We start from the raw sequence: 19,557 nt of genomic DNA, 5'->3' as shown, positions 1-19,557 counted from the left end.
TACTGGTCCACTCATCAGACTATCATCACCACTATAGTCTTTTTCTCTTTCTCTTCAGAGTGACATTTACTGCTGCTACAAAATAGCAAAATAGCTTTTTCTATCTGTTCAAAATGGTTTTATGTTAATGACAAATAAGAACAAAAAAGAACAAAATTATTAAAAGTTGCAGAAGTGAGTTGTGGTTGAATCAATTAAAAAAAAAAAAATAGTATTAATTTTCAGATCATTGGTCATTGGAAATGTTTTTTCCAGACTGGATTATTAAGCTTATTTATTTGGGAAGAAATAAATGTTGCTACTTCACTTATTACATTTTTGGAAAAGGCACTACAGGGTATTTTTTTAGTACTGCATCTTGATATTAAAGCTCAGCCCAAATATTTGCGCTTGGCTGTTTTCTTCCATTTCTATCCAGTATGTTTTTCTAACTAATGGTCAAATGAATCATTTTAACTACTTTGAGATTTGCTTTTCAAAGTTTCCCCAGTGATACACCAACATGCAAGCCAGTCTCCCGCAGAAAGGTATTTTTCCTATAACTCTCCCAGCCATAACAGCGTGAGGCTTACTACTTACGTAACACTGCTGTTTGTTTCTTTTATGTTTGTTTGCTTCTCCCTTGAGTCTGTGCTCAATACCTCCAATTCAAAGAGATCCAGACACACCCCTGATTCCAACAAGAGATATCTCACAACAAGGAAGCAGGATGCTCTCTAAATAATCGCACAATAGTCACACCTCCGTCTCGAGCGTGTGGAAAATCTTATCAAAAATATCGGCTAACAAGACCTCATGGAACCAGAGGCCACCTTTTAATTGGTTCTAAGTTTGAAGACACACTTTCCCACAAAAGAAAACCCTGGTTTGTTTTTCATCTGTGTAGCAACAACTCACATCTGTCAGGTTTGCTATGGTGATGATACCATAGAAGACTGGGGATTCAGTAACACGTTACAGCTTTATGTTTCTCCTTTCACAACACATGGCTCTCCTCCACCCGTGATATTTCCTTGCCAGTTTCTAGTTTTGTCTCCTAATTTCTGATTGCTATTGCTGATTGCTGATTGACACAGTCTGATATCACCACATCAACCACAGAGATGGGGGTTTAAAAACATGCATGAGATTAATTTGATTTCAACTATCTTAACTAGCTTCCTATGTGCTGCTGCAGCTATTTATCTGTTGGATACAATATTTGATGAGGTTAAAATATTTTTTTCTGACACCCTTTACAAACACACTTTTGCACTCCTCTGTGAAACCACCTTAATGTAAAAGAAATAATAAATTCCTATCACTCCTGCTTACATATAATAACATGACCAGCTGATTTGAACACTGCAGGGGAGGCATAATTAGTACTGCAGTGTTTTTAGCAGCTGATGTTTGTCAGACTGTTGTAGAATAGTGTCTTACCTTGCTGGTCTCTCTCTCTCTCTCTCTCTCTCTCTCTCTCTCTCTCTCTCTCTATATATATATATATATATATATATATATATATATGTGTGTGTGTGTGTGTGTGTGTGTGTGTGTGTGTGTGTGTGTGTGTGTGTGTGTATTGATGTCAAGGCATCACACATTCACACTTTATGAAGGAAGCTGAAAAACTAAATAATACACTTGAAAATCCTCTTGCTAACGAGAGACGTGCCCTCAGAAAAAAAATCGCATTATTAAATGGATCCCTCTAGTTCTTTAAAGAAAAACTGACAATTAAAGAACCTCTTTGCTTCCACAATGGTTATTTTTCTACTTTATGAGTTTACTTAAAATATGATTATTATGGTTATTTACTGGTGTCCAAGCTATTTTGTTGTAGGTGATGGCTTGAAATGAGGGTTGTAGCTTAGTAATAATTAATAATGTATTAATCAAAATAAATCCAAATATACTTATCTGTCTACTATTTATATTTTATTCCAGCACAGTTTTTTGTTTAGCATCCACAATTTCATTGCACATGTACAATGACAATAAAGGGCTATTCTATTCTATTCTATTCTAAAATTTTAAAAATGGCCATAAAAAGTATGCAAATTCTTAGCTGTGGTTCTGAAGAGCAGTCCAAATCCAACATTTTAACTGGACTGTAAGACCCAGAAGGACCCAGCAGCAGCAGCAGCAGCAGCAAATTCTTTTCTAAGGTCAACAATATAGTGACAAATGGCACACTTCCCCCTAGAAAACATGCAGTCACTAAAGACCTTCGCCCTGTCCTCCCAGAAATAGACCACGTTCTAGTAAATCCTTGAAACGATTTGGAATTCAGCAGAGAAGTGAAGCTGATTTTAAGACAACACAAATTCAAGTTCAAATATGCACAAGAACAAGTTCCAATAAAGCCTTTCTTTACCCCACCAGCAGCTGCACTGCTAAATTCTTTGTGCTGTCCTAGTAAAAGTGATTGTGAGCTAATGTTAGCTAAGTACACCATTATGCTCTCCCGAGCTAGTTATTGCCTTTATGCAGGAAGCAATAACATTTTCTCCAAGAGGGTTGGTTAAATGTAGGCAACTTTTGTGTGCTAAAAGTGCCAGGGTAGGAAAAATGCACTGCGTTTATCAAAGCCTGAGTGAACGCTACTGTACTCCAACACAGGGCTAATGAAGAGATATGTCCTCCATTACGCAGCGATATTCCTGCTGCAGCGATTAGAAAACTCTCCAGAGGGGCTCTATCACAGGCTTTCATTGAGTCCGGACCTTTGCAAATCTTCATATCCTGCACAATTTTCATAAATTGAAGTCTAATGAGCACATTTGACATAACCATGATTTATTTTCTCAGAGGCTTACCAATTTCACCAGTGCACTGCAAATTATGAATGTCAAGGGTTTAATCATATTCATATATATTCTCAACAAGGGGAATATGATGTGTCATGTGAGTAAAAGAGGCTAAATGTCTCTTTCGTTTATGGTAGGTGTGTTATGATAATACTTGCAAACATACAGAGCTCTAACAAGCTCCCTGAGGTGACCTGATATTGTTGACGGTGAGCACAGAGCAATATCTTTCTACGAATCACTTTGGGACTGTCTTCAGTGTGTTGCGGCATGCAGCTATATTACGACTGTCTTCAAAGACATAATTACACTAACACTATTGTTAATGTTGTGTGTGTAATTTGTTGCTTGGTATTGACACTGTGATTGATTTTTCATTTATTTTTTTCGATGCAGGATGAACAGTTGCGATTACAAACTGTCAAACAGGGAAATGCCATCAGAAATACCACTTTTGGAAACAAAAGAAAACAAAGCGGCACTGCGCTGTTTTGTCCGGATAGTTTTATCACTATCAGATAGATATTAGTGCTGTTTTAATTCATCATTGACAGCAGTAAGAATAAGACTATTCCTTTACAAAAAAAAGAAAAAGCAACACGGACCTCTTCATTAATGGCTTTACATCTTTCTCCCAGTCCATGACCATTCCAGGACTGCGTCCGGTCAATTTTTCAATTAGCTTCCCGTTTCACCTTATAAACTATCAAGGGGGTCTGCTGCTGAGCTCTGGATTGCGATGGATGGCGTACGACAGACCTACAGCGCTTCGCCATTGTGAGAGCAAAGCAAGCATTGATAACAGCCCTTAGAAGTATTGACATGATAACATTTCTGTCTGCTGGGTCGCAGTGGCACAGAGCAGCAATAAATTGAGATGAATGATCAGTCGATGACAATTTCCATAATCGTTATACCTTTCGTAATTCATCAAGGTAATGATACCCGCACCCCTAATGTCACATTTATTCCATTTTGTGCACAGCGGCAGGCAAAGGAGCGAGCACCCCGCTCCTCGTCGGTTCCCTTCAAAAAGGATTGATTACAAACCAACTACATTTTGCTCCTGCTTGTGAGTGGAAGAGCAATGTGTTATTTGACCAAAAATAACAATGAAGGGGATGGGAAATGCAATCTAATTCCACTCATTCAACTTCCTCTCTCCCCTCTAGTGACAGACAAACAGGAGGCCATTACAGTTTAGCTCTGGCACTGTTTCTGAACCAGAGGGGAAAAAAGAGGCTGCTGCTTCCTGGCTCTCTGGAACACATTGAGATTCATCATTATCACATTTCTCGCCTCCTTTCCCCCCCCCCCCCCCCCTTCAGTCATTAATGACATAGTTCCTCTTTGACAATTATTTGTCATTATTGAGGAACGATCGCAGTGTGAGAAGAGTGCTGTGATTCAATTACAGACGCAGCCATTCACGATTAATTTCATCGCCCATATATGTTGCATATCACTGCAGACTGCATAAGCACACCTTGACAAAAATAACAGCTCCATTCACAGAGGCGGTATCCAAGATCTGTGAATTTTCCAAAATGTAGCATTCACTTCTGCTCAGAACAGCACTGCACTCATCTGCTCTTCTATCCTGCAGTATGTCAGGCTGACGATAACACGCGCTTTCATTCAAATGGTTTTCCAGGACTGCAAGAGACTGGACATCAAATAAACCGAACACCACTGCTGTTTTACCTTTTATTTTCCCTATATGAACAAAATCCATAATGATAAAACACTAAAATCAGAAATGCCGCAAAACCCCCAAAATATTTCATTTCACTGTAGCAGAATAACCTGGTTACATCCACCTTGTCATAATGGGAAATCTAACTGAGATGCTTAGATTAATTTGAGATTAACTGAGCCACTGCAAGATGTGAATGCTTTCCTTATCTCAAATGTTTTTGTTTTTTTTATGAGTTTTCATAATTGCATGGCTGGTCAAAGAGAGTAGTTTGTATAGTAGCTGCATCTTTTTCATACCTATTCACAGGCTGACATTTGTCTTTGTGGGTAAGACACAAGAGGTGGAAAACAATTCTGTTTTCACAGCAACAAAAGGTCAACTCTATAGCGTGGCACTAACAAGGACGGGGGTGGGTAATATTTCTGTATTAGCTCTTGGAATCGCATTATGTCGATATGATCTTATATTACAGTTTTACAAAACTACATTTAAATATTAATTACAGAAAATTAATAATGACAAAATATATGAAAGGATGGCAGGTTAACGAAGGTCAGTATATTCATATGTCTTGTTTTATTCAGCCATCAGTACAAAGCTCTAATTTTCACGTAAGACCATAAAGAAAAAATGACACATATTTTAAAAGTGAAAAGCTGGAAGTGAATAACACTGAAGTATCAACCAGGAAAAAGGGGTTGTTTTCATTGTTGTCAAAATAGTTGCTGAAGCATTATTAAGCAAGGTGTGCTTATTGTGCAGAGAAAACACTCCACTCGTGTAAGGATGTCATGCGGGACCTCAAAATAAAACTCCACACACAGCTAGCTTTTTTTTTTGCTCCTGCCTGCTCCTATTTTGTTGTTCGGTTGAAGTTCAAGTGCAGCATCTCTTCAAGTAAGATAATTTGAAACACAGAATAACAGGAAGAATTCGAGTTAAATTACTGTTAGAGCTTTAGGTTCATCTCCTTCAAACAGTTTGGATTTTGCTCTAGACATCTTCCGTAACACCAGGATTTTTATTTGAATTTACACCGCAGAAGTATAAATTAACCAAACTCCTGAAATTCAAACCATACAGTAGTAGTTAACTATTCCTAACCCCAACAGAAGCCTTATGACTTTCCACATCTTTCTGCTTTCAGTGACTTAGTATTCAGCTGTGAGTGAGTGCATGTATGTAGTATCTTTCCCTAAGGCTCAAGCATCCACATCAGCACTTGACAGACATGCCATTGATTTCTCTCTCCAAATCCCAAGACAAACTGTCAATAGAAATTTCTCAGGAATAGAAAGCCAGGATCAGATTCAGTGATGATGGACAAGTTTTGGGAAATGGTGGACAGCACAGGAGCCATTTCAGAGCAGCTGATGCGTCAGCGTTGCCATTAAAAAAATCGCAGAGCAACAGGAACTTAAGTTTGCGATTAAGAAAAATAATTATCTCAACATCTTTCCAAGATGAGAAGAACTTTCACAGCAGCTTGGCTGAGCACTACAGAGGGCACAAGCAGCAGGGAGTGGATATAATTGAGCTGAAATTGGTCTCCCATGGCAATGCTCTGCAGTGATTGGGCGATCATCTCTCTCATTCCTTCTCTTGAAAACAGGTTGAAAAGAGGCCCATCTATTAGGTTGCCTACCATCAAGTCTTTGATAGAAGACATAATTCTTGCCTTAAGGGATAACAAGATGGTTTATCGGCTAGACACAGGACAGACACTAATGCTTTGAAAATTATCTGATAGAGCCATGTCAACAACTTTTTTGTGTAACATTTAAAAATTGAACTCTTTGAATTTAGGTCTCACATTTAGTTTGTATGAATTTAGAGAAGAAAAAAATGAATGGATGCTATTTTAGACATGTACGGAAAGGTATACGATATATGCAGTTCTGTTTACGGTGTTGTAAATCAGTCTGTGTGTTACACCGATGCAAGCCTAATGTTCTTACGTGCAGCAGAAAATCAAACTTGCTTATATTTCCTGATCTGAACCAGTGTTTGAATAGAATAATCAATTTCTCATGCATCTCTTTTGGATCAATATTTGCATGTGGGAGAGCAGAAAGTGAAGCCTGCAGGGGTTCCACTGGTGTCTCCAAAGATACAGAGGATTTTAAAAGGAGAGAGGAGATGAGCTTTCTAAATAAAGGTCCCGATCTCTTTCTGTTTTGTATTAAAGTAAAAGCATAGGTTTGACCGACAAATGGAACCGTTAAAACCCTGAGATAAGCTCCTCAACCGCTTTTCAAAATCAAATGTCCTGGCATGTTGTTTGACTCAGTAATCATCAAGACTGAAAGGATTTTGACAGAAGTGTTTCCAATACAGTTAAAACGTGAACAAATTCCAAGGCTACAAGCTATTTTCAGTCATTGTACTGAGGTTATCTTGAATGACAGTACTGTCCGACTAAAATAAAGCCATCGTCACCGTGGTAAATTTCATAATCGGGCTTCAAAGGATTAATAAGCCAGCTTCTATAGCAATGTCACATCATCATTATGAGCTTCTTATGATCACTGAATTCTGGGAGTCACTCGGTGATGTCATGATTATGTAAATACATGATTCAAAATTCTGTCCATATCAAGACACCTTGCTGTGTTATTGTAGTTTGTGGTATGTTATTGTGACCTGGAATCTTACATAAGAATAACAATGCGGTTGCAGGGAACTCATAATCCATTGGAAACATTTTAGCCAGTTTAACTCCAGCTATTATAAGGTTGGTTTCAGGAGAAAGTAATGCAGCAGCAAGCAGATTTTATTTCAATATAATATACCTCTAAGACTGATTAAATGCTTTAGAGTCTTTTTTTTTTTTAGTGTTTTTAACAGAAACTAATTTCTGATATATACTTTTGGTAAATATCACATTAATTTCTGCCTTTATAAGCAAATGCATCAAAAGATAAAGTGGAATGACAGATGCACAATATTATATTATTATTATATACAATAAAAGCCATAGCTTGTTAGAGAAAAATCCTGTAATTTTGCTTCTGCACACCACCACAGTGGACTTTAAATCAAGCAATCAATACGTGTTGGAAGTGCAGACTTTCAGCTATAATTCAAGGGATTTAACTATAATTTTTCATGACCTGTTTAGAAATTATAATCATTTTTATACACGGTCCACCATTTTTAGAGGATAAAGTTTAATTGGACAATTGACTGACAAGGAGATTCATGGTCCGGTGATGCCTGTTCCCTTGTTGCTTCATGGCAAATGAAGCAGATAGAGTATCCGAAATTGATTCCAAATGTTGAATTTGTATTTTATAGATTTTCACTATAATTTTAAACAGGAAGTTAGTGCAAGTGCCCATCATTAGCCTGAAAAAACAAAATAATCAGAATCAGCATTCTGATTAAACATTCAAAAGTTAAAACAGTACTGTGTACTGTATGGACAATATATTACAAGTGAAAATATTCCAAGTGTCACATTGAGAAGTTATAAAGTTTTATGGGCACAGGCAGGAGTTCTGTGGTGCACTATGGTTAAAGGAGTCATTTGCTGTGGCTGTCTAACACGAGATGGAGAGGGTGTGACACCTTGTCCAATATTGACTGTAACTTGGACAGCGTGCTCCTTTCTGAAAAATCTCTCAGAGAGTCAAGCTCCACACCCACAATATTACTGGCCTTGCGGATCAGTTTATTGAATCTGTTGTTATCCGCTACCCTCTGTATGCTGCCCCAGCATACCACAGCATAGAGGACGGCACTGGTCACCACAGACTCATAAAACACCCTGAGCATCATCCAGCAGATGTTAAAGGACCTCAGTCTGCTCAGAAAAAAAGGCATGGCTTTGGCTTTTTATAGTCAACATGAACAGCGAGGCATTTGTGACCCTCAACTGTCGTGAAATAGACCCCACGGACGCAAACAGGAGTCGCCTGTGCTTTTCTCCACATCATGTGTAAACCTAATCAGAGAGATGATAAAAGTGTAGCTGAAACATTAATGTGGTGCATTATTTTAAGAAAAAGGAATGCACTGTCTAAAAAGCCTGAAAGAACACAGAGGCCATCTAAACACCATGTTGACAAAATTGTTTTCATTGTTGAGGAAAAGCAACTTCACAGCATCTAACCAAGTCAAGAACACTCCTCAGGCAGAACATGTGCCATTGTTAAGGTCTCCGATCAAGAAATGCCTTCATGATTGGAAATACAGAGGGTTTAACTCGAGGTTTGGTTACACTCAAAAACAAGAACACCACATTAGAGTCTGCACAGTTCTGGGAAAAAACTAACTTTGGACAGATGAAACCAAGAATTTATATCTCATTGTCTTTCAAACATAGTGAAGGCAGGATTATAATTAAGGCATGTATGGCTATGAGTGGACCCAGGCCATTAGTGTTTTTTAAAGCTAATAACTGCTCATGGATTTAGAAATTCTGAAGTGTACATGGCTACTCCCTCCTCAGATTCAGCCAAATTTGTCAAAACTGATCCAGCACAGTTTCACAGTGCAAATGAATAATGACCCAGAGGATACTGCAAAAACAACCCAAGAATTTCTAAAGGCAAAGAGATAGGGTATTCCTCAATTGCCAAGTCAGTCATCTGATTTCAGCCCGACAGAGCATCCTTTTCTGTTATTAAATAGAAAAGTGAATGCAGAAAGACACACTAACACGCAGCAGCTTGGGTGGTACAGGGCTGGCAGAGCATCTCAAGGGAGGAAACACAGCATTTGGTAATGTCCATGGGTTCAAGACTTCAGACAGTTATTGTCTGCAAAGGATTTGCAGAACTGTTAAAAATAATCTTTATATTTAAAGTTAGGTTAGTTTGTCCAATTAACATTGAGCCTCTGAAAATGGGGGAGTATGTATAGAAATAGCTATAAGTCCTAACCACTTAATGCCAACTTGTTTTGGTAAAACTCCTTCAGTTAAACTCATTAATCTCATACTAAATTTTTTAAAGTCAACTCCAGCTGTAGACATATATAGAGATGGAAACATTCACTGTGCCAGTGGCTTGAGAAGACCCATTTTTAACTCTCGGTTTTAGAATTTTGTTTTTTCTCTTCTTTTATACATACGAGAGGTCTTTTGATACCTCGGACAAGAGGTCGAAGTTATCAGTTAGAGCTAGCAAGTGTAGTTACTGATAGGCAGCATGTTTCTAAACAATGGCAAATTGCAAATTCCTCGTTGTCTTCTTTAAAGTAGCTAAAGTCATATAAATATTTCCACACTGTTTATTATGACTTTTTCCCTTTATGTTAGTAAATAAATACAATTGAAAAGTAAAGCAAGTAGGTTATAAAACCCACATATTTTTGTATGCACTCTGTGATTTTCATGTGCTTTGGAACACTTTGTAATTTTTCACTTTGTTGCTTTTGGTTTAATGACCAGCAACAATACTGTTTAAATTCCCTCCTGCTTTGCTGTTGTTTCTAGCAGACACATACAATTATTGCCCAAGAAAAGCTGTAAAAGCTTTCTCTGTTTTTCTTGCACTACGCCACTGGTAAACAGACCGCAGAAGTTTGCTGCTAGTTAAAGAAAAACATGGTGGATTATGCATTATGAGTCAGATATTTTCTTTCAGGAGTTGTAGTAAGATAAGCTGAGCTAAAAGGAGAGGGAATATTGAATTTTGTCAGGTTGACACAAGCACAACTCCAAATTAATTCAAATGTTGTTCAGTGCCTGGTTGATGTGAAAATGAGCAATAGCTTACTATTAGATTTACCATTCGAACTTTATAAGATATTTAAAGGTTGTTTAATGCCTTTGAGAGGACGAAACATCAATTATTGGAAATTCAGGAGTTAATTTGAAAATGAAAACCAGCGATGCTTTTTTCTGTTGTGCACAGACACAGATGATTAGTCAGAGAAGATCTGCAGCTGTCTCAAAGTTGTACTTGTTGTGTGATGTTAGATGCAAAAGTTTTTGTGCTCCAAGGAGAAGGTAAACAGTAGGAAGAAAGTGGAAGCTATATTGCTGAGTTTGTTGCTCGACTGACTGACATTTCTCATGATAAATTCATGGTAGTGACAAGGCTGAGTGACTCTTGGGGCGCGGGTTAATTTGTCTGGAGGCCTACTGAGCTATGAGTTGTTGCACAATGACAAAGCAGAATGTGACCATTTCACTTTGCAGAGAGTAAGAAATAGGCCGTGAAATGGATGACTCTTTTGGACTGGGTGTACATTATACCAGAGATAAGCCATGCTTACCTAGCCATGTCTTAGACTGGGGGAATTCAAGTTTGTTTAAAGCTATTTCCAGCTAAAGTCAGTGTAAACTTCCTCTGAATGGTCATTTTGGATTTGTATGTGCTTGCGTGTGTGTTTGTGGCAGCAGGGAAGGAAATGTTCTTGCTTGGGGGCCAGTTTTTGCTAAATCCTAGAATATTTCACAGCCATGTTAAGAATAGAAGAAGGTGCATTTGCTCAAGAACTGTGCTAAGCATTCAGAGGAAAACAAACAATGTTTGTTTGACATGGAGCTGGCAGATGGTATTCAGAGTTAAGGCAAAGGGATTTCCTTTCTATTATTTTAGAAAGCATCATATTTTGTCATTGAACAGTCATCAACCAACCTGTTTAATATGCTTTGATAAGATGTGTTGTATTTTTGTTGCTGATTATTCCATATTTTCTGTACATTTCTACTTATGTACATAATTCAGTTAAGATTCAATCACATAGATTAACTAGATCTAGAAAGTTCCTAGCAAGAATTATCTCATGGAGCATTATATTTTATGGTAAAGACCCCAAAATACTGGATTAAGAACACCCTTTATTCAACAATCACCAGTGACAAAGCACTTTGGGATGTTGGGGAAAAGCACAAAAGAAAGCACAGTAATACAAACAACAACAAAGAGGAAATATAATCAATGGGAGAAAGAAACCAAAACATATGTCATGCAGTAATGGAATATAAATGCATCTGCAATGACAAAGAATGGAGTGGAGGAGAAGAAGTGTTTGTTGCATCATGGGAGGGCCACAAACAGCCCGAGTCTATCATAGCATGGATGGATGAAGGTCACCTGATTCAACTTTAACTAATCAAAATGGAAACTTTAAAGCTTAACCATCTCCTCAACCCAACATGGGAGTTGGTTTCATAGGAGGGAGGTCGGATAGCTGAAGGCTCCAGCAGCTGTTCTACTTTTGGAAACGCTATGAAGCACAGGTAAATGTACTCATGGTACTTTGAGGTCTTCATACTACACTAAAGCACAAGAAAAAATATATATACATGGTTTTTTTTGTTTTGTTTTTTTAAACTGGATCCCTAAAAACATGTAACATATGTATTTTGCACGCTTTGCTAGTTAGACTGACAACCTGAACAGCTGCAGCCAAATACACGAGAACACTGATGCATTGCAGAGGTTGGTCAGCAGATGTCTTGTGCAGCTCTCATCACACTTTAACAAAGATGCCTAACCTTTTAAAAAATGATGAAAATGATAAAATGTGTTTCTATAAGACAAACAATTAACGCTTTATTTTTCTCAGCACTGGTCACTGAACTATGTGTCAGACATTCCAAGGGAAGCAAAAGGCGCTTCATTAAGTACTGCATTAATCACCATGATACATTAACTGTGGGTAGTTATGGTAATGTGGCTGAAAACGACCTGTTATGCCAATGATCTCATTAATTAAGCTTAATGCTTTTAGTTTTAATTAGCAGATACTTCTGTCAATGTACTTGTCTTCACCTGGGTGGCAATAAAATGAGCCGGAGGAATATAACTGCTGATGGGTAACATCACCTTCTGACTAATACTAACACTGTATTAAATCACGACTTCACTCTCTGATTAAAGTGCAAGCAAAGAACCATACTTTCTTTTTCCTATTTTTATTTTCAACATTTTCCCCAATTTAGTTGCTTGGCAACCAGAAGAGTGTAGTGCATACCATGCAATTCACCATGTGCCGTAAATTTGAAGAAGAGAAAAATTGGGTCTTGTATGAATATGGTCTTCACTTGAACTTAGATATTTTAAGTCATAGCCGGTATGTTTTTTTAGATACTGTTGGCTTCTTTCAACTACAGCTTTGAGTTCTAAGCTGAAGAAAAAGAGTCACGCTGACCGTGAAGCACAGGTCATCGGTGTCATACAGTAAGCTTCACTTAGATGGATGAGTGCTCACCCGACCCATCTTGGCCAGATAGAGGCTTTAATTGGAGTGGATGAGGTGTCCTGCCGGTTGTTAATTAGCAGTAACTGTCCTCAGCATCAGACATCAGGTTGCTGCTGTCTTGTACAAGCTGGACACCTCTAACTGCCCACCTACAACTGCCCTCTGCTCCCTCCTCCATATGTCAGGTATTTCACCATTCACCATACCATAGCAGCGTATCTCTTCTTCCACCCATGAGCACACTCCTTGGACAAAGCTTTAATCCAAACTGCTGTCCGAATATGGAATAGCCTCTGAGAGGAATGTCTTGGCCAGATAACAGACACTGGTTTCCAAGCCTTTAAGAGCAGATGAAGTGAAAACCTTCTGACCACACTGTTAACAGAATTTCACTTTTGAACGGCAGTGAACCATGTGATTGGTCAGCCAATGTACTATAGCTGTGCATTTTACTTGGATATTGATCACAATCGCAATCAATTAAAGACTTAAAAAATAAACTCTCACTCATACAGTAGAAGTTTATCTCGCACTCCCGTTTGCATACTCTGCAACTTTGCAACTAGTGCATGAAGATGTGATGTAAAAGTACTGAAGAGTCTTTGGAAGTTTTGTAGCATTAAAGAATATTGTTCTCAGTAAGGCGCTGATGTGTTAAAACTGTACAAAAAAGTCTCTGAGATTTAGCTTTCTGTAGAAGGGAGTAGCATAAATTCAGAACAATCAGCAAGGCATAGTGTACCTGATGGCTGCAATGCCACTCAATTGCAATGGCACAAACAGAGAAAAACAGGCTTCAGAGACATTTGGTTTTCTGAGCAAAACAAAACTAAGAAAAGCATCATTAAAACACATTCATGAGGTGCTACTTCTTAATTACTGCACAGTCACACTGAGCAGCTGTGAGGTCAAATGTTTTGTTCAAGGACGCACTCTTGAGACATCAGAGTTAATAAAGCCTTGAAAAGGGAAAAAAATACTAGTGATAAATTGCCCATTTATTAACCAATACCGTGCAATGTCTGAATAGAGACAGCATAGTAGTCTGTTTCAGTCAACAGACACTGAGGCAAGACCATCTTGTTACTGCTCATCAAAAGAAAGCCCTAACAGACCAAATCCTACTAATCCATCTTCACAACAGTTCAGACGAGTTGTACAGCTATATGGAGGTCACTGTGTCCTCACCCGGGATTTAAAGCAGAGTGAATGTGCTGTGAATATTAGGATGTAAAGGAACTCGTGTTTCTATTGTTGCCTTTCCTTCCAGGTTACTTGATAGTTAGCCTGTGAGACTCCCGTTTCTTTTAGGTTTAGACTGAAGAAATATGCCATAGATATATCCTTACACTGTAACATAAGGTCTTTTTTTAATCAGTTTCAGGCTGTTTTAATTACTTATCAAAGGAAGCCCAGAGGCTGAACAACGTTCATTAGTTCAACCTAAAAATGTGAATCAGCTGAACAATTAGATGCAAAAAAATGTCTCGATTAGATTACACAAGGTTTTATGTTCTACTTATCATATTTAGACCCCAAGGACCAAGCAACCTCCCATTCTTTTGAGGTTTCAGCCCTAAACCTGCTGCCTGGTATTATGTGGAAGTTAATTCCTGACTTTTTTTCCAAAATCGTTGGCGTCTGTTTGCTTTCCCACCTGCAACGGTAAATCAAGATGATGTCAAAATAACCATTTGTGTCAATCGACTGCCCGGTCTAGCTCGTTAAGTGCAGTCCTTAAGTACCAGTTTGTTTTATCTGTTAATTCAAGTCTCACAATTGTCAGTCAATCATGATGACAAACTTACATATGAGAGAGATCAGGAGGATAAAGAAGAGACCATTTTTGAGAGTTTCTGAACCTACAGAAGCAAAATCAGTAAGATGCTGGTTTTTAACAGAGAACCTGCATGTTTATTTTTGAATAGATGAATATCAATTCTTTTTCTTTGCTGTTCTGAATACATAAACAGGATGCTATCTTCCCAAAGCATTCTCATTCCGAGGCACACTAATGTATCAACAGCTCACATTCACTCTTTCAGGCCTATAATCAAGTTAGCGCAGACCTAATCACGTTATCATGTGTTCATTTTTCCTGGTAAATTTATATGCAAGGCTGTTTTTAGGATAGGTGTGTTTCATATACTGTACAGTATGCCAATTTTGTTGCTTACTGAAATATGTTAAAGAAAGAAAAAAAAAACATGAGAACTGTTTCAATCTTGCCACTATTATACTCCTACACATGCACAGACATTGATCATGATTATATAGTGATTATACATTCTACATGCCAGCCACGCAGCATAAGAGTGAAGAGTGGAGGGGAGCATTAAGGGGCTTGGCGACTGTGGTACCCCCTGCTGAGATGAGAGGGGAGGTAAGAGCCAAGGAGAGGGGAGTGTGGAGAAGTCTAACCAATCGGCTGTGTGCTGGGAACAGGACCAATCATGGCAACTGCTTGGGGCTCTGTTGCTCCCTCTTTATCTGTAATTCTCCCTTTTTTCTTACATCTCGATCTTATTTACTTTTCTCTTCCTAAATGATCTTTCACTCCACTTCTCACCCTGTTCTTTTTCGCTGTTGTCTGCCTCCTGAATCATGTGATTGGGCGTCGCTCACCTCTTTTAGTCTCACTCTAACCTCTATACTATCGAGCACACCCCTCCAATTTCATTCGCAACCCCACCTGCTCCACTGAACACTTTCCTCCCCTTGGTTTCTTATTCACTGGCCACCCTGCTTTGCACAGTCCACTCCCCTTCACCAGATTATTATTCTGTCTGCAGTCACTAAGGAGATGCACACACCATCCATCACAATGTACAAAATTCTCAGTGCACAGATTCGGTTGGGTCCTAATTAAAAAGCCTTTCCACTCGTTTTCTTGAGAGATAATTAGACTTTCATCTCACCAGGATGCCACATCCATAGATCCATTCTCTTCCAGGAAGCCTATAGGAGAAAGAAATAGATTCAAGTCTTTAACTATTATCCTTCAGGGCACGAATCAATAATTGAATATATCTTTTCTCACAAAAAAGCCTGCATTGAGTGGGAGAAAAAAAATCTAAAATGGCTAATATCTTTAATTCTTAAAGAAAATTAGTTAAACTGAATAGTGTCCTGTGATATATTTCTTTGAAAAATTAAATGAAAGGTCACATCTTTTCTGCATGAGACTTCATATAGCACCCTTTTTAGTGAGAGACATTGATTTTCTTAGGTAACAACAATGATGCAAGGGCCCATTTATAGCTGTACACAACAGTGCCTTGGTGTAGCTCTGATGTGAGCTTGGAGGCCATGGAGCTTTGGGCCTGATATGAGACAGCTGGAAGGGTTGAATTATTGAAGAGCATGGACCAGCTCAGAAACACAGGCCATGTCCTCCCAGCTGCTCCATGTGCTGAAGCCGGCACTTCGGCAGTCGTCAGACGTGTGCAGTTAACAGGATCCATCTGTTATTGAGGCGTAATGAACGCAGTCATAGCCATGGAGAAATGAATCACTGCCACTTTATTAGGGAACGACATTAGCAATCATTGTGCCATCCGTATAGTTGCAATAGTAATAATTATAATATTTGTGATTAGAATGATGATTAGAATGCAGATGATGACAGTGGAGATGAGGGTGATAATGAAGGTGATGTGTGCCTGCTACGATGATGATGATGATGGTGCACAAAAGCACGGTTTGGAAAAATCAACACTCACATTTATGTTCATTATGCATGCATGAAATGAAAATGATTTGCATATTGGCACTGGACGGAAGGACCTGCAGGTCCGGAGAAAAAAATAACAAAACATTAAACTTACTGTAGCTGTAATTGTTGACAGTTCCATGTAAACACCTGCCAAATTGAAAACCCATCATTCTAATGTAGAACAGCCAGTGTTGAAAGGCATGCAGAGTGTAACCTCCAAAATCAATAACCGGCCTGTCTTTCATTACATAAGTGAAATTTGTATTCATCTCAGAGATATATATTTATCCCACTTATACCCTTGGCTCAGGAGCAAATTCATTTAGTAATGATTACCTGACTCAGGTAAAACCAATTTCCATTCACTTGTTACCCTGAGTTGGTGACAAGGGCACATCCAGGGTCACTTTTCAGCAGTTTTTGGTTGCATGCACACCATCAGAATTTGATGCCGTGCAGCCTGTGTGTGCTGCTTGTATCTGTATGCGTGCGTTGGAGATCCATTTGCCATAAGACCGTCAAAGTAGGCATGTTGCAATGACATAAACAGTGGTAGTGCGCCTTGGCTTTAGTGCTGCTGCTTAGTTTGAAGGCTGTCAGCAAGGCTGCGTGGGCGTTCGACAGTCTCTCTCTCTCTCTCTCACCCCCCGAGAGCTGCATTCAGATAAAAACACTCAAAGTCCTCATAGAAGCTGGAGGGGTGTGGTGTCTATCTTATATGTTACGATGTGAAACTTGTATAATTGTAGAATTTTATTTTCTTGATAAGGAACCTGTGCTTGATTTATATATATGCACATTACTTCTACAGCAAAAAAGAGCTGAAGTTATTTCTGTCAACATGAAATACTTTAGCCGAAAGGCAGACACCAGTGCATTATGTCATTTTGAAGGTTCCTTCCATTCTCCAGGATAACTAACTAGGAACCACCTTTTTTGACTGTGGGCAGAAAAGAAATAGAAAACCGGAGATATGCTACCTTCATATGACATATAGTGTGAATATAGTTTGTGTTACATTCTTCCAAAATTTAGAAGGATCCTGCTGGTTTAAAAACTACAAGAAATAAAACAATTGCAAGTTATTTATCCTATATTATTAAAATAAATTATAATACATTCATTAAAAGCAGTACACATAAATGATTCATAGGGAAAACATTTGCATTTTACCTTGAAATGTCACTTTTTACTTTACACCAACGCAGATTATCTTGGTTAAGTTTATTCTTTCTTAACACTTAAACACTCTGTGTTTTAGATGTCAAGGAATAAGGCTGTAGTTCCTGGTGTTACTATATAATTACCAGCCCACATTTTGCATGCAAATGTGCCAGCTCTTAGCATTTAATTTCAGTGAAAGATTAACCAGTATAACTCTCTAATTTGTGTAGAAAAACATTTAAATTGTAAAATACGATATGAATCTACTATTAGCAAGAACAAAAAAAAGAACACATTAAGTAACTTAGTGGCAAAATTACCTGCTCACCAGTGTCCTATAAATGATACATATGATTAAATTGCTATTTAAGTTCAAGAATTTGAATAATAATCTGGTCTGATTAATAATAATACTTAGACCTTAAATGACTTCATATGCATACATTAGACTGCAGACTATACGTGTGCGGTTTCTTTGTTTTCGTCAAACAATACAAATCAAAAGACAATGAACACTAAAGACAGGGTTGCCAGACACTGGAGGTGGCCAATTTTATACTAATTTCATCCAAATGTATTTTCAACCCATCCAGACAGAACTGAAATGCACTAATACGAACTACAGGATGTTTTCTTTTAGGTAAGGAACTGATTTTATTGCGGGAGAAAGTGCAGTGTGAGTAACTTTGAGTTGTATTCAGCTCTGGTAGATGTGAAAAAGGCTTACTGAAGGTTATTTAACTCCTCAGGCTCATCAAGATAAAAACAGTTACCATCTGCACCTCAGAAGGCTACATTTGGAATTTCACAGATCATAGGTTTTTCCTGCAGTTTTATTTCCACTGCTATTGACTTTGTTTCTCCCCATTACAAACCAGGGGGATAATAGTAGATGCCATCAGAAGTTTTCTTTTTCACTGTCAAACTGTGTCTTTGACCTAATTCTGCCCCTTGGCCCTGTAATCTGCCCTGCTCCTGGGTTTTCTACACTATGGTAGGGCATCCTGTTCTTGGAGAATGTTGAGTGAACTAGCCCTCTAAAAGCCCTTCTACACTCTGTTTGGAGGGTTAGATGACCACTTCACCTTAATACCAAAAGAAGTAGAACATCCTACACAGCAGTTTGCAAAATGGCGGAGCAGGATCAAGAGATTAAAAAAAAAAGACTGGGGCTTTGTATCATGAGATCTTGTTATTCCATCTAAATAATAGGTTCCTAGGCATCTGATCAGGATTCGCCAACATCAATAACACTGCGAAATCCCTGTGGTGTCAAAATTAAACATCCACATGTAATGTATGTGTGCTATGTGACATCTTGTTTCCATACAATCACTGGAGATGTAGTCTAACTGTTGAGTTAAGCAAGCATTTACATGTGTAAACCAAATGTTCTTCCTTTGAGATGTTTCTCCTACGATGGGAGCTCTCATTAGCATTGACATCAATAGCTCAGCATCACATGCTTGATCTCAGTGAAGTTACTTTAACTTCACGGGGAGTTCTGTCACACATGCTTTGACTCACATATCAGTTTCTTTGGTTTACATTTGTGAAAATTCTATGAAGTGCATATTGCTTAGATGTCTAGTGAAAGCGAACACATTTTCCCCCCATTAAACTACCTATGGCAGTGGTATTGGTTCTCTCCAAACTTAGTATCTCTCTAATTAGCTGCTGTGCGCATCTGACAAGAACAACAACATCTTTGTTGCTCTGCAGGGGGTAGCAGAGGGTCAAACAGCACCGAGCTATAAACAGCACAACAGCAACACATTCCAGCGTAACAGCTAAATTTAGGTTTGCCGCCAAAGTCGTGCAAATCGAGAGGACTGGAAAACCCTGACAAGCTGTCTGTTAATATGTCAGACATGCACCTAACCCAACAAGGATTTGTATTAAATAATGAAGAGTTTGAGACAATTTTGGATCTGGAACACTGTGGTGCAGATTAGCCTTTGCTTTTGATTCCTGTCCTGCTTTAGGGAGTGATGTTCAAAGCCCTTTCACAACAAAATGCCGCCTGC

The sequence above is a fragment of the Aulonocara sp. 'chitande type north' Nkhata Bay genome, linkage group LG2 (genome assembly GCF_057382095.1).
Source record: "Aulonocara sp. 'chitande type north' Nkhata Bay isolate Kocher_YH1m ecotype deep benthic linkage group LG2, A_spYH_male_GT1.1, whole genome shotgun sequence".
NCBI classification, from domain to species: domain Eukaryota; kingdom Metazoa; phylum Chordata; class Actinopteri; order Cichliformes; family Cichlidae; genus Aulonocara; species Aulonocara sp. 'chitande type north' Nkhata Bay.
The sequence above is the reverse complement of the archived record's forward strand: the minus strand, read 5'-3'. Positions refer to the sequence as shown.